At 44.4% G+C, this 16,465-nt stretch overlaps 1 non-coding gene across 1 annotated transcript; it reads right to left on the bottom strand.

Moving 5' to 3' along the window:
• Window positions 1-1,758: 1,758 nt before the first annotated feature.
• Window positions 1,759-1,862, bottom strand: LOC136171251 (U6 spliceosomal RNA). Its single transcript, XR_010663801.1, has one exon. It is a non-coding gene; the product is annotated as a U6 spliceosomal RNA (small nuclear RNA).
• Between the last annotated feature and the right edge of the window lie 14,603 nt (window positions 1,863-16,465).

The raw sequence follows: 16,465 nt of genomic DNA, 5'->3' as shown, positions 1-16,465 counted from the left end.
CATAGACAAATTAAAATTAAAAGAACAGAACAAGAAGAGTTTAATATCACGGTCAGTCTATGATGGTTCGGATGGACAAAAAAAATGTCATATAGAAGACACAATCAGTGTGAGAAGATATTATGAGTTAAGTCACATTCAGATTGTGTAACTCAGGTTTGATTTGTATAAATCAAAACCAAAGATTGTACTGTCTCCTAGAAAATATGCCTCTTGCTCAAATACTCATGTAACATTCATAGAAATTGACCAATCTGATGAAAGCCCACCCATTAAGTTTATTTGAGATACTGTTATTTTGCATCTCTAGAAACTCCATCTGGTTCTTTAAAATCTTCCCCGTTCCTCATTATGCTCATGTTTTCTTAAACATCCTGCTGGTAGCTTTGCTACTAGGAGCATAGAACAAGGAATTTCTCTAATGAGAAAACATTTCTCTAACAGGCCAGATAGTAAGCATTTTAGACTTTATGAGCCATAAGGCCTCTGTCACAACTTTCAATGCTTCTATTACAGCACAAAACAGTCCTGGACAATATGTGAACTACCGAGCGAGGCTGTTTTCCAATAAAGCTTCATCGCACAGACACGGAAATTTTGAACTTAATCTAATTTTTACTTGTCATGAAATGTGATTACCTCTTTGACTTTTTCCAGCTATTCTAACATTTACAAACCACTCCGGGCTCACTGGGGAACAAAAACAGTGGTGGACAAGATTTGTCTCACAGGTCAGAGTTTGCTGGCCCCTGGCTCAGAGTATCTCTCACTCTTTCCCCATGTGGTGAAAGGGTCTGAGAGCCCCTATAATCTCCAAGGACGCAATGTTCTGACTGGTCATAGCATAAATATTGCCTGATCTGTGTGAGGTCTGGGCACCACTCCGTTTAAACCAACCTGGCCATTCTTCTCCCAGTCTTGTGGAGTTTTGCTTAGCACTTGCTGAATGACAGGCCTAACTTAGTACCTGGCAAAAGCTCAAGGGGGTCCCTGTGGTTTGGGGGTTCTTTTTCTGTATTCTGCCTTTCTTCCTGAAACTTTCTCTCATCTTCTAGCTCCAGCAAGGCTGCCATACTCTGCCCAGGTCCTCTTTCCCTAGGGCCCACAGCCAGGTGCTGCATCTTTTTTTTTTTTTGAAAAATAAATAAAGTTTATTAGAGTGGGAAACACTGTTAGAACAGTGGGCCAGCTCAAGGGAGAACCAACACTGAACATGGATCCTTAGTCCATTTTTTTTTCCCATTTATTTTTATTAGTTGGAGGCTAATTATTTTACAATATTGTAGTGGGTTTTGTCATACATTGACATGAATCAGCCATGGATTTACATGTGTTCCCCATCCCAATCCCCCCTCCCACCTCCCTCTCTACCTGATCCCTCTGGGTCTTCCCAGTGCACCAGGCCCGAGCACTTGTCTCGTGCACCCAACCTGGGCTGGTGATCTGTTTCACCCTAGATAATATACATGTTTCGATGCTGTTCTCTCAGATCATCCCACCCTTGCCTTCTCCCACAGAGTCCAAAAATCTGTTCTGTACATCTGTGTCTCTTTTTCTGTTTTGCATATAGGGTTATCATTGCCATCTTTCTAAATTCCATATATATGCGTTAGTATACTGTAATGGTCTTTATCTTTCTGGCTTACTTCACTCTGTATAATGGGTTCCAGTTTCATCCATCTCATTAGAACTGATTCAAATGAATTCTTTTTAATGGCTGAGTAATATTCCATGGTATATATGTACCATAGTTTCCTTAAAAATATTGAACGCTTCATGAATTTGAGTGTCATCCTTACGCAGGGGCCATGCTAATCTCTGTATCATTCCAATTTTAGTATATGTGCTGCCGAAGCGAGCACCCTTAGTCCATTTTTATAGCCAGGGTATAAGAGGCGGGACGGGGTCTTGCAGGTTGTTTGCTGATTGAGTGAGGCAGGTATACTGGGTGGGGGAAGAGTAAGGCAAATACCTTCTCCCTGTGGGGTAGGAGGGGAGACGGTTTGTACTGCTCAGGAGGACCTGAAATCCGTTAATAGTTACAACATGGGAGAGGGAAGGATGATAAGAGTCTGGTTTTTTTCCATTCCTGATTCCAAGACACTTCTTGGTTTTTTTCTGTTCTTCTGTCCTTAGGACAGCACATTCCTCACTCTCTTTATGTTTAGGGCTAATTCTTTGGCCCCTTTTGATACTCTATGGGCTTCCCTGGTGGCTCAGAGGTGAAAGCATCTGCCTGCAATGCGGGAGACCTGGGTTTGATCCCTGGGTGGGAAAGATCCCTTGGAGAAGGAAATGGCAACCCATTCCACTATTCTTGCCTGGAGAATCCCTTGGACGGAGGAGCCAGGTGGGCTACAGTCCACGGGGTCGCAAAGAGTCAGACACAACTGAGTGACTTCACTTTCACTTTTTGATACTCTGCTCCTGTTTACCTACCTACCTATTTCCTTTCTGAGGCACTTGGGAATCCAGTCTCATGAGAAAAGGGGTGATGACGGCTCTGGCTTCTTCAGGCTGTACAAGGGCATCATGGGGCTCTGGGTTCCCTTTGCCTGTTCTCTGTCAGGGTGCATTTACGGAGGGAGATGAGAGTCTGCGGAATGATAAGGTGGTAGGTTTTAGCATTGTCTGGGTGTTGGCCAGGGAATATTCTTGTCATACTACCACTTGGAGATTTGTTGTATTCTAGAAGAAAGTTAAAGGTAATGGCCCAAAGATGAAGAGAAGTTGAAAAGCTGCTGAGGAGCTAGCCAGGAGAACCAGGACCAGACGTTGGTTCATGGTACTAGTGTTTCTCTAGGTAAGAGAAGATGTAAGAATTTGGGCTCATAAAAATCTTTACCTGAAAACATCCGACTATCTGAAGGCCAGTTCTTCTAGGTTTTTCCCAGAGCACAGAGTGTCTTATTTCTGATCTCCACCCTGAGCTCCTTTCAAGGGATGTCGAAGGTCAGCAGTTTGCCGTGGTCATGACTTAATCTTTGTAGAGGCAGCTGGCAAGTGCCAACTTCCATTCAACAGGGCCCCTTCATAGCCACACATTTGATCATGCTTTGGGAGCATTTCATGTGGGTGATGCATCTTGATGGAAAGCTGGAGTGATATTGGGGCTCATGGTTCCACTGAGAGTGATTCTTTGCTGTTCTGGTTCTTTCTGGTGGGAAGTTAATCCAAATCCTAACAATGTTTTTGTTACACACATGGCCGATGTAAAACTTTGCAACAGCTCTATTCTGGTTAGTTGCTTGCCTTGTATTTTTTCTTAGTATGTGCTTTGCTTTATATTTGTCTTCTGTAAGTTGCAAAGCACTGAATTTTGTTTAATTCCATTTGATGATCTCTGCTTTTTAGGAGGTGAGTTTAATGCATTTGGGTTTCCCTGGTGGCTCAGACAGTAAAGAATCTGCCTGTAATGCAGGAGACCCAGGTTCGATCCCTAGGTCAGGAAGATCCCTTGGAGAAGGGAAAGTCTACTTTCTCCAATATTCATGCCTGGAGAGTTCCATGGACAGAGGAGCCTGGCAGGCTATAGTCCATGGGGTCAAAAAGAGTTGAACATGACTGAGAGATTTAACACTTTAATGCATTTACATGGTTTTGATTACTCATGTTTTTGGACTTGGTTTACTATGTACTTTTTGATAGTCTATTTGCCATGCTCTTTGCTTATCTCTAACTTTCCCTCCTGACACTCACATTGATCACATTTATTTCACCAATTTCCCCCTTCACTGGTTTGGAACTTTGCTTTTTAATTCTGTTCCTTCTGTGATCCTCATGAGTTCTTAGCATTAGGAATATAAAGCATGAAGTAAAGAGAATTCTCCATCTTTTTTTCTCTAGTGTCAGTCACCCGGATTCATTGCTAATGTTGTGTGCTTGTATTTTCTCTCTCATTTCTATGTGTTTGAGACAGGAGGAAAGATTTTCTGCATCAACTTAGTCTTTGCATTGGCCAGAAGTCTGTTTTTCTGTATCTCAACTGACTTTCTCTCCCCAGCCCATCTCATGAGTGGTAACAGAGAAGGTTTAAGTTCCATCAGTCCCTGAGTTTATCTTCTACTATCATGTTGTTGTCCTTCGGTGTCCATCTAAGTTCTGGGATGCACACACACCGTGTACATCCAGAGTGTGGCAGGGGAGCATCTGACCTTGACAGGCAGCTGCCACCACTCAACTGGCCTTCCGACCCCAGTTTAGCATAGGTGTGGTTCTGACTCTGGGTCTCATCATCTCCACCTTCAGACAGACCAGTGCTCTGCCTCCCTCAGTCAGCATCCCCACAATCTGTGGAGGGCGCAGGAGATCTCACTTCTCCCACATGGATTCAGATCCATAGACAGCGTGGGCTGCTCTGAGTAGATGTGCCCTTGTGGCCACATTGATGCTCCTGCTCCATGGCCTACCTTGGGATCTCTGTGTCTCTTTGGGGAGGATTCTGCCACCTGTCTGTTTTCTGAAGCCCAAGCCCTAACCTTCTCTCAGAATCCTAGTGCTCTTGGGGCCAGACCTGAATGCCTGTGGCTGAGACACTCTCAGGGGCTCCCAGGAGCATCCAACTCTCTGCTTCTCCCTGGACCACCTCTCTTCCCAACCTAGAGAAGTTTGTTCAGGGGTAGGTGTGCCTGGGTGCCCACACCTGCCCTGAGAAAGGTGTGCAGTAAGGGCAGGTGTGCCCCGTAACCATGCTGTCTACAAGACTTCGTTGTCTGAACACTCAGAAGCCGATACACAAGTGCCGCATCCTGTCTGCCTGTCTGTGGCCTCTCTTTCCTGGGGAAGTGGGGGTGGCGCACGGCATTAGCACACATTTGGGTACACGTGTGCAAAGTGCACACACACACAGTGGTGCACACACACGTATTCTGACCACTGTATCCTGGACTCTAAGTCATGTCTAGAAATTGAAAGGTGTTTTAGATCAGGAATAAAGCTTGATTTTCCAAACAATGAATAGAATTAGAGCTATATTCCTTAGAGTTTTCCTTTATGCCATATCCGAGGGGATGAGGGCACCTTCATTCTGTCCTCATTGCCTCTGACCCCTTCCTGTGGGCTGGTGGGGAGTCATTTCAACCATTCAGATGTGGGGTGAGGTGGGGGCAGAGGACCCACCAGGAGGGGCCTGAACTCATGACGACCTTCATCCTGGGCTTGTGGGGGAAGTGAGAGGTACAGACATGCGTGATGCTGAAGCACAATGCAGAATTTGTGCCTGAAATTGAGATGGCTTTAATAAAGTCTATAATGTATGGCACTGGCTTAGTAGTTGGGCTTGATGTGGGAGACACGTGTGATGAAAAAAGACAGAGAAACTAAGTACTGCATGATCCTGTTCATACACGGAATCCGCAAACATTGAATTCATAGAAACAGAGAGTAGATTGGTGGTTACCTGGGGCTTGGAAGTGGTGGAAATGGGAAGATGTTGGTCAAAGTGTGTAAGGCCAGTAAGATGAATAAGTTCTGGGGAGCTAATGTACAGCATGGTGCATATTGCTAAGGATACTGTATGGCATATGTAAAAGTTGCTAAGAGAGTAGATCTTAAATTTCTCATCACTAGTAGAAATGTTTGACCTATGTGAGGTGATGGAGGTGTTAACTAACCTTACATTTCACAATACGTATGTGCATTGAATCATCAGGTGGTACACCTGAAATTTACACAACACTGTTTACCAATTACATCCCAATAAAGCTGGATAAACAAATGAAGGGATGATGGCTTGTGCTTCCTAGAGCTCCGAAGAAGCAAGGGTTTGTTACATAAAAATGTGGATGGAACTGAGCAGGGTGACTTCATAGATGATTTAAAATGGAGCTGATACACCAAACACATTTATAAACCATGACTTTCAAATTTGGAGCATCTAATCAAGCTCTCACTTTGGAATTGGGCCTCAGCTTGTTTTCTCCATGGTCTCCCAGCACGGGAGAGGCAAGGATATGGTACAGACTGTGCTTCTCTCATGTATCTGCAGGGTCAAGTGGCCTGGTGGGACCACCTTAGCTGTCAATTCATTTGATTTGACCCACTCAGCCCCATGTCTCCGCAGATGATGAAAACCCAGGGCATGAATGACTGGAGACGAGTTTGTCATCTGCATGTCATGCTCCTGGCTGCAGGACCCTGCCGGCTGCGTCCCCACCTGGTGATGGAGCCTGGCCCGGTAGGCGGGAGCAGCTGCCCCTGTGGCCACGGGGAGCTCTCAACACAGCACTTTCTTGGAAAAGTGATTCTATTTTCAAACGCTGGCATGGGACTCTTCCTGAAGGCAATGCTTCTAATTAGTCCGAGAAAACAAATAGCTCTTCCGTCAGGGGAAAATTTTTGAGTGGCAGCTAGTTGTCACCCTGTAGCCACAGCGGCTGAGTCAGTCTTGGGCACTTATATCTTGCCAAGGAGCTTACTGGGCCTCACTCTGTATCTGCTGCCTCAGCTCCTGCTTCCACTCACAGGTACATTTGCCATACCTGCATCAACTCAGACCCTATTTTTTCTCTCCTGAAGGATAGTGTGATTCATAAGTTTATGTGTCAACTTGGTTAGGCCATGTTGCCCAGATGTGTGGTCAAACACCAGCCTAGATGATGCTGTGAAGATATTTTTTAGATGAAATTAACATTTGACTCTGAATAAGGTAGATGACTCTAAAATATGGGTGGGTTTCCTCCAATCAGTTGATGGCCTTGAGAGAAAAGACCAAAGCCCCTTGAAGAAGAGAAAATTCTACTCCATACCTGGGCTGCAGCATTAGCTCTCCCCTGGGTCTCCAGCCTACTGCCTGGTCTGCAGAGTTTAGCCTGGCCAGTTCCGACAATTTTGTTGTTCAGTCACTCAGTCATCTCTGACTCTTTGTGACCCCATGAACTGCAGCATACCATCATTCCCTGTCCTTCAGTATCTCCTGGAGCAATAGCATGAGCCAATTTCTTAAAACAAATATTCCTCCATATGTATACATGACATACACACCTATAGGATGTATACACACACACAAACACACACACACATTTTTGACCCATTAGCTGTTTAGGAGTGTGTTGTTGAGAGAGTCAATTCTTAGGCAGGTTGATAAGAAGTCCAAGGGTCCCCGAGGAGAGAGAGGTCTGAGGTTCTCGAGGAGGAGATAAGGGTCTGAAATTCTCAAGGAGGAGGAAAGGGCATTTTTTTTTCCCTCTCTACATTCCTTAGTCTTAGTCACATAAAACGTTTTTTTCCCTTAAACTCAGAACTGATGATTACACAACAAACAACTCAGCTTAAACTCTGTACTAAGAATTATATAATAGCAATGTATCCTGCTTTAGGACAGTTTTTCCTTTCTGAAAAACTTCTGGCTAATCCTGTTATCTTAAAATGTAAATTATGGGAGTGGGTCTAGTAAGATCTTTACAACCTGAGACATTCCTTTGATTTATTGTTATAATTAATTAAAAAGTATATAGCTCCCTTGCTAACACTAGCAAGGGGGGCACTCTCCTTCCCCCTTCTGACGTCTATGTTAGAAGCTTTCTCTGTCCTTTCTCACTTTAATAAAACTCTGCTACACAAAAGCTCTTGAGTGATCAAGCCTGGTCCCTGGTCCCGAAATCTTCGGAGATCACGAATCCGACATCGTTCACCATAAGCTATCATTGTTTAATTCCCACATATTCCAACTTTTTTCCTTTTCTTTATTTCTAGTTTCATACCATTGTGGTTGTAAAAGACACTTGGTATGATCTTAATTGTCTTTCATGGTTGTTTTGTGACCTAATATATGATCTATTCTGGAGAGTGTCCCATCTGTGCTTGAGAAGAATGTGTATTCTGCTGCTGTTGGACGGAATATCTGTTAGGTTTTCTGTCTGGATGATCCACCCACTTTTGCAAGTGGGTATTGATGTCTTCTGCTATTATGGATTTTATTTTTCTCCCTGGAGATTCTTTATACCTGCTTAATTGATTTAGATGCTTTTTCATCAGGTGTATCTGTAGTTACAATTGTTATATCCCCTTGACAAGTTGATTCCCTTATTATGTAATGACTTTGCTGTAGTTACCATTTTCCTTTTTTGGCTAAGCATTTATTTTGTCTGATACTAGCAGAGCCACCCCTGATGTCTTTTGGTTTTCATTTAGGTGGAATATATTTTCTATCCCTTTTCTTTGAGCCCAGGTGTCCTTGATGATGAAATGAGACTCTTGTAGGTAGTCCCCTCATGTAGGGGAATGTTTGGCTTGTGGTGAAAGTGAAAAGGGCTGTCTGGGATGACAGAAGGTGGTTTTCATGGGCTGTGGGCGAATTTGCTGCTCCTAATGCCTCACTCACTGTCCCTGGAAACCTCAGGATCTGGGAGATGAAATCTGGTTGGAGAAGAGCCGTCTCAGTCTACACACTTGTCCATCTGATTCATCCTATTACCCTTGGTTCCACCTACCCTCCCCTAAAAGGCAGGAGTTCCTGTCCAGCTGGCCAGATTGGAGCCCCTGATAAAGCCAGGGTTGATTCTTCTGTCATCAAAGCATAAAAGCTGATGTGCGTTTGTGAATGCTCTCTTTCTCTCTCTCCATCTCTTCTCAATCTTGGATTCTGGAGGGAGAGAGCAGACCCTGTGCCCTGGGCGATTTAAGTCACTTTCCTGTTTACTTTTATTTTCGTCTATCCATCACCTCTTTGGGGGACTGTCCATTCATCCCTAGTATGTGGCTCATGTACCCATCTCAGGACCAGGGTGGGCGCGTGCTTGGGCATGGCCAGTGAGAGTGCTGCATTCCTCAGCCACAGCGATTGGCTCAGGGATGAAACAGGACCCAAATCAGGACCATCAGAGCCAACACAAGAGTGCTGCCAGAAGTATCTGAGGAAGTGCTCCTCTCTCTTTCAGAGATGGCTGGAGCTGAGGACCAAGGAAGTCAGAGGTTGCTGGGAGCCCTCTTTGTCAGCAGCTGGAGGGAGCATCCTGAGGATGAGGGTCCAAGCAGGGAAGGAAGGAAGGGGGTGGAAAAGAGAGAGGGAGACAAGGGATGAGGATGGGGGCAGAGACGGGGAGAGGAAGAGATGGTAAAGCCAATATATTCCACCCCCGCTTTTTTGTTCTACTTTGTGTTTTCTTAAACTGGTCTGTGTCCTGAGTAAAGCTCCCCGTGTTCCCGTCCAGCTTCCCCAGTGAGGCCTCCCTGGATTGCTGGTCTGGTCTGTGCTCTCAGTTCGGCTGTGTGTCTGCCTGGGATCAGGTTTGGAGGAGGGATTGGGGCAGTGGAGCCCAGCCTTCTGGTTTCCTGCTTTAAGTCCTTCTAATACTGTCAGAACTCCCCTGTCCCCCACCCCCAGCACATCTCACTGACCTTTCCCAGGAGCCCGCAGGAGCACCCTTCCCCTTTTCACTTGCATGGAGGGATGAGAGTCCCCCAGAGGCACTGGGGCAAGTCCCTCCTCCTAGTCATGCTCCCTGCAGCCTCCACGCAGGGACCTGCACCCCAGGCAGAGGGGCAGGGTCAGCCTGTGAGAGGAAGGGACATCAGGGCTTTCGTCGCAGCTGTCCTGCAACTTCCCATGTGGTCAGGACCTGGTCACCTGCTCTGCCTCCAGGTGTCTACCCTGGAGGCTTGGGATCCACAGCCTTGGAGAGCTTTCCTATAACATCTATCATTCTCATCTCATCCATCTGGATGTAGAGGAATCACATTTGGCCTTTGGCAGTTTCTGGGCAGTCTGGTCTTTGGTACAGCTTCCAAATGGCTGTGAGGGACTTCAGGGGACCTGTGTCTGGGGCTGAGGACACATTCTCTGAGTGTAGCTGGAATGGGGGTAGCAGGCAAGAGCCCCTAGTACAGGGTGACTGAGCCGCTGAATTTCTGCCTGGCCTAGGGCCAGTCAACCCCAGACCACCATCAGCAAACCCTGGGAATGGGAACACAGGAACCCACGGCCAGGCATGTGACAAGGCACCGGGAAGGGGAGACACAACACTCCTGCCTTAAGCTCTCCCACTGGGTGCTTCCCAGCTCTCATCTTACATTAACCCAAGGTGCTGTCAGCATCCAGAAGTTAAACTGAGGCACTTTGTGGAATAGCTTCAGTCTATATACCCATTTGAATGCAGAGTTCCAAAGAATAGCCAGGAGAGATAAGAAAGCCTTCCTCAGCGATCAATGCAAAGAATTAGAGGAAAACTATAGAATGGGAAAGACTAGAGATCTCTTCAAGTAAATTAGAGATATCAAGGGAACATTTCATGCAAAGATGGGCACAATAAAGGACATAAATTGTATGGACCTAACAGAAGCAGAAGATATTAAGAAGAGGTGGCAAGAATACACAGAAGAACTGTACAAAAAAGATCTTCACGACCCAGATAATCACGATGGTGTGATCACTTACCTAGAGCCAGACATCCTGGAATGTGACATCAAGTGGGCCTTAGAAAGCATCACTATGAACAAAGCTAGTGGAGGTGATGGAATACCAGTTGAGCTATTTCAAATCCTGAAAGATGATGCTGTGAAAGTGCTGTACTCAATATGCCAGCAAATTTGGAAAACACAGCAGTGGCCACAGGACTGGAAAAGGTCAGTTTTCATTCCAATCCCAAAGAAAGGCAATGCCAAAGAATGCTCAAACTACTGCACAATTGCACTCATCTCACACGCTAGTAAAGTAATGCTCAAAATTCTCCAAGCCAGGCTTCAGCAATACGTGAACCGAGAACTTCCAGATGTTCAAGCTGGTTTTAGAAAAGACAGAGGAGCCAGAGATCAAATTGCCAACATCTGCTGGATCATCGAAAAAGCAAGAGAGTTTCGAAAACATCTATTTCTGCTTTACTGACTATGCCAAAGCCTTTGACTGTGTGCATCACAATAAACTGTGGAAAATTCTGAAGGAGATGGGAATACCAGACCACCTGACCTGCCTCTTGAGAAACCTGTATGCAGGTCAGGAAGCAACAGTTAGAACTGGACATGGAACAACAGACTGGTTCCAAATAGGAAAAGGAGTACATCAAGGCTGTATATTGTCACCCTGCTTATTTAACTTACATGCAGAGTACATCATGAGAAACACTGGGCTGCATGAAGCACAAGCTGGAATCAAGATGGCTGGGAGAAATATCAATAACCTCATATATGCAGATGACACTACCCTTATGGCAGAAAGTGAAGAACTAAAGTGAAAGAACTGATGAAAGTGAAAGAGGAGAGTGAAAAAGTTGGCTTAAGGCTCAACATTCAGAAAACTACGATCATGGCATCCAGTCTCATCACTTCATGGGAAATAGATGGGGAAAAAGTGGAAACAGTGACAGAATTAAATTTTTTGGGGCTCCAAAATCACTGCAGATGGTGATTGTAGCCATGAAACTAAAAGGTGCTTAATCCTTGGAAGAAAAGTTATGACCAACCTAGATAGCATATTGAAAAGCAGAGACATTACTTTGTCAACAAAGGTCCTTCTATTTAAGGCTATGGTTTTTCCAATAGTCATGTATGGATGTGAGAGTTGGACTATAAAGAAAGCTGAGCGCCGAAGAATTGATGCTTTTGAACTGTGGTGTTGGAGAAGACTCTTGAAAGTCCCTTGGACAGCAAGGCAATCCAACCAGTCTATCCTAAAGGAAATCAGTCCTGAATATTCATTGGAAGGACTGATGCTGAAGCTGAAACTCCAATACTTTGGCCACCTCATGCGAAGAACGTACTCATTTGAAAAGACACTGATGCTGGGAAAGATTGAAGGCAGGAGGAGTAGGGGACGGACAGAGGATGAGATGGTTGGATGGCATCACCAACTCGATGGACATGAGTTTGAGTAAGCTCCGGGAATTGGTGATGGACAGGGAGCCCTGGAGTGCTGCAGTCCATGGGGTCACAAAGAGTCAGACACGACTGAGCGACTGAACTGAACTGAACTGAAGAAGATTCCAGGTCCACACTGAGGGTGTGTGAGGGTTTGTTTGTTTGGGAGTCAGGAGCCTTCTCATATTAATATGTATTGGGATTATGTAATGCTTAGGAACTTCTGTTGTATATGACACTTTTTGTATTGTTTACATTAAAAATTTTTACTGTATTTTATGATGTTGTGGCATCTTACAAACTCTTTGTGGCTGGGGAGAAACTGACTCTTCTGAGACAGCAAACCCTTAGAGACAGAAAAGGGCCCATCTGTGAGATGGAAACTAAGCGATCCAGAGCCACACCTCCTCAGTCAGGAGACAGTATTCTTCCACTTTGACCACCCCAGGACCAAGTACCAGAACTAGGGACCATGTCTATCCCTTAGAGTCAGCAGAACTGCAGAAACCAGCCCGTCCTAAGCGTGCACCCTGCCCTGCTTGGTCCTTCTGCGCGTGCTGTACGCTCAGTCACTCAACTGTGTCCTACTCTTTTGCGACCCCATGGAATGCAGCCTACCAGGCTCCTCTCCATGGGATTTTCCAGGCAAGACTCCTGGAGAGGGTTGCCATGTACTTTTCTAGGGTATCTTCCCAACCCAGGGATGGAACCCGGGTCTCCCACGCTGTAAGCAGACGCATTACTGTCTGAGCCAGCAGGGAAGCCCAAACCTTAACAAAGGCCTTGGCATTGGCAGTCCCCTTGCTCCTGTCCTCTGGCTCCTGATCACACAGTGCTCCTCTGTGGCCCGCTGTGGTGCGTCTCCTGAGTATCAGAAATTTGTTTCCTTTTTTTTTTTCTTTGAGTCTCTCCTCTGCCTCCTCTTGTGGCTGCAACTGAGTGACCATCTCATAAAAGAACACAGAACAAGTGCCCAGACCAGAAGAAGAGACAAGAAAATATTTGCCTGTTGCCACAGGGGTCATTTCTTTCTTTTTGTACTGAAGTATAGTTGATTTAAATATGATGGTTGTTTTGTTACCAAACCAAACTGGAGTCCACTTTCACGTGCAGTAAAGCCCATTTACTGACACAGGATTGTGGTGAAGGAAAGTGCAATGTTTATTGCAGGCACCAAGCAAGGAGTTCAGACAGCTGGTGCTTAAAAGACCCAAACTCCTCAATAGCTTTCGGGGAAAGGCTTTTAAAGGCTGGATTAAGGAAGGGGTTGTGGGGTGTGTGACCAGCTCCTGGACATTCTTCTGATTGGTTGGTGGTGAGGTAATTGGGAGTCAATGTCATCAGCCTTCTGGTTCCAACTGGGAACCAGAAGGGTCTATTTACTTGTGCGCTGCACACAGTTAACTTCTTCCACCTGGCAGGGGTTTCAGTATCTGCAAAATAGTTCAAAGAACATGGCTCAGAGTATTATTTATAGCCCCTAAAGAGGGACAAAAGTCCTTGACTTTAATGGTTAAACTATTATTATTCTGTCTTGCTTGACTGTTTTCCTTTGTCTCTGCATTTTTCTTACTTCTCTGATTAAATTTATTCCTTGGAACTCGGAGAAGGCCTAGGAGTCTAAAGTTTTTCCACAAACAAGAGGCAGGTGGAAGACGTGGTGAGGGTTCTATCCTGGGAAGGCTCATAGGGTCCAGCAGCGTCCAGCTTGATTACAGTTTTAGGTGTACTACATAGTGATTCAGTATTTTTGCAGATTATACTAACTGAAGTTTAGAAGAAAGCCTTGAAAGGATTGTGATAAACTGGGATATTTCCATCCACCTTGGGGCAATAGCAGCTGCTGATGACAGCCATGGGCCCTGTGCAAACTGACCCCACCCTCTTTCCTCTAATTTCCTTTTGACTTCCAAACATGACACAGCCACAGGGCATTCAGGGAAAACCTAGTACAGCTTTCTGGGCAGGCAGTTTGGCCTCACTTGCTCACTGATGATTCTTCTGCATGTCAGCTGGATTGCCGGCCTGTGAGGTGAGATGCGTTCCTGCCCTTGGCAAAGCCATTTCCACACTCCTTGGGACAGCTGGTGATTATTGTGTCTTAACCAATTTTGTGCTCCCTTTTTTCTAATTTCAACACCAACCCTTTTAAATGAAGAAATACGAACAGAAATAAAAAGCCCCCTGTTAGCCCCACCCTGAAGCCCCACTTGCAAACTTCTAAATCACGTTCGACAGTCACAAATGCAGTTTTCAGAAAAGGGGGCTGCCTTGCAAAATACACAGGCAGTTTTTACAGCTTGACTCTACGTGATGAATGTATTTTCATATCACTATATTGTCTTCTGGTACGTTATTTCCAGCTTTCTGCATAATCATACCATTGAATGAACATTGTAAATGCTTTTAACCAATACCATAATATTGGCCAGAATCAATGAAAAATTAATAACCTGGACCATTTCATTATCATAAGAGCCTTGTGAGTCAAATTCTCACATGTGCACTTTTCAATACATCCATAATCATGCCTGCAGGACACATTGTAGATATGGAATCTCTTAGGAAGTACTGTATAGAGGCTTGTGATACTTGTTTGATGCCATTTTGATACCAAATTGCTTTCATAAATATTATATCAGTTTCTACTCCTCAAAGACTTTGTCAGATGCTTTCTCACCCACTGTGTTAACACTGGGATTATCCATGCTTTTAATCCTTGCCAATTGAATAGCTGAGGAGAAAAGTCATCTCATTATTATAATTGGTAATGTTCTGGGCCTGCTAATGGAGGTCAGACATATGGTGGTGATTATCTTCTAAAGTCAACCATTTAAAATGTCCTTGGTCTAAGTGGTTCATGTTATTATTTGTAAGTGGAAGATTTAAAATGAGCTAATAAAAAATATTGATGTAATGTAACCAGTTTTAGCTAGAAGGCCACCTCTGAGCAAGACCTTTTCCTTTCAACTGCCATTAGGGTAAGGCTCTCCAACCTCCATTCTGTCAAGTGCAACGTTTATAAGAAAGATCGTCCAAGATGATAATTCGGGTGCTATAGTGACCCCAAAGTGATAAGCAAGTGAGGAATTTGTTATTAAAATAAGAATATTGTCTAATGAACATGGCAGTGTTTTAATTCTCCAATAACATTGCTGTAGGCAACCCAGTGCTTGCTGGTTTCTAAAAGTTGATAAGTGTATTTATTCTATTGTTTTGACTTTGCTGTACTGTGAGTGATTTTACAGATCACTAATTTCAAATGCCACAATCTCGAAGCAGAATGAAGTTGGTACATTCTTCCAATTAATTAACCAGCAAATTTAATTTCACACTACAGAGCTTTGGAATAGCAACTGTTTACCGAAATTACCATTGCAAATAATGAGACTGAATGTTTAAAGAACCAACATTTAGTATTGTCAATTAAGTCTGGGCTAAATGTTAATAAATATAACACAGTGTGGGAAACCATCTGCTGGAGGGTCAGTTTGCTGAGAGCCATCATCTTGAGCAGCCTGGGGACATGTCCTCCAGGAAACAAGAGGTTATTGCAACTTGTTATGCAGCTACTTCATCAGGGGGCCCTGTCACTAAACTACCAAAAAAAAAGTCAGCAAGATTATTTCATCTTTCAAAAGGTTATTTTACTGAGTAATCAGCAATGTGGCAAACACCTCATTTAATAAACTTCATGTACAATTTTGCCACGTGTCTGTTTTGCCGTGTTCTTCCAGGCTTTACCCTTGAGCATGCATATGTCTTAAATATGTGCATATAGTACATGTAGCTGTCCCTCTATATCCATGAAGGATTGGCTCCAGGACTCCCACAGATACCAAAGTCGATGAATGCTCAAATCCCTTGTATAAAAGGGGGCAGTACTGGCAAATAACCTACACACATCCTCCCATATACTTAAAATCATTTCTGGGATTACTTGCAACAACTGATACAATGCTGCTACTGCTGCTGCTGCTGCTAAGTCGCTTCAGTCGTGTCCGACTCTGTGCGACCCCATAGACAGCAACCTACCAGGTTCCACCATCCCTGGGATTCTCCAGGCAAGAACACTGGAGTGGGTTGCCATTTCCTTCTCCAATGCATGAAAGTGAAAAGTGAAAGTGAAGTCACTCAGTTGTGTCCGACTCTTCGTGACCCCATGGACTGCAGCCTACCAGGCTCCTCCGTCCGTGGGATTTTCCAGGCAAGAGTACTGGAGTGGGTTGCCATTGCCTTCTCTGATACAATGCTAATGCTATGTAAATAGTTGCCAAGGCTTGGCAAATTCAAGTTTTGCTTTTTGGAACGTTCCAGATTTTTTTTTCCCCTGAATCTTTTTGATCCTCGTTTGATTGAATATGTGGATGCAGGACCTGCTGTCAGGAAGGGCTGACTGGATACAATTTCCTGTAACTGCATCATAAATATCTTTGTTATCCTTACTTGGTCTTTTAGTTATCATGCTGGCTTGCTGTGTGATAATTCATCACGTGGGTGGGCTATGATTTTCTTCACTTCTCTTCTATTATTGTCACTTGAATTGATTCCTAGTGCTGATGATTATTAGCCATGGAGCATGGGGGCTTTTCATAGTTTGGTCTAATTTTCTTAGAATGAATTCCCAGCAGTTGGAACATCAAAGCAAAGGGGAATTAGCGTTTCAGGCTTTGTGTTT

The sequence above is a fragment of the Muntiacus reevesi genome, chromosome 6 (assembly GCF_963930625.1).
Source record: "Muntiacus reevesi chromosome 6, mMunRee1.1, whole genome shotgun sequence".
In the NCBI taxonomy this organism is placed as follows: domain Eukaryota; kingdom Metazoa; phylum Chordata; class Mammalia; order Artiodactyla; family Cervidae; genus Muntiacus; species Muntiacus reevesi.
This window is presented reverse-complemented; position numbering and strand designations above follow the sequence as displayed.